Here is a 221-nt window from a genome sequence, read left to right as displayed (position 1 = left end):
CACCTCCCGTGCCTCTCAGAGTCCAGGAGACTTGCAGCCAAATATTCTACTCTGACTAGGCAGTGCCATCTGAGGGGAAAAAAGGTGATGGGGCTGCTCTGCTGTACCATTGGTATAGCTGCTGATAAAACAGGGGGAGAAATAATGCTGGTGAGATGCAAAGCTTAAGGGCTTATGATTTCATGTATTTGTAATAATACCATTTTCTGAAAGTATAGAGA

This window comes from Ammospiza nelsoni, chromosome 1, assembly GCF_027579445.1.
Source record: "Ammospiza nelsoni isolate bAmmNel1 chromosome 1, bAmmNel1.pri, whole genome shotgun sequence".
NCBI classification, from domain to species: domain Eukaryota; kingdom Metazoa; phylum Chordata; class Aves; order Passeriformes; family Passerellidae; genus Ammospiza; species Ammospiza nelsoni.
This window is presented reverse-complemented; position numbering follows the sequence as displayed.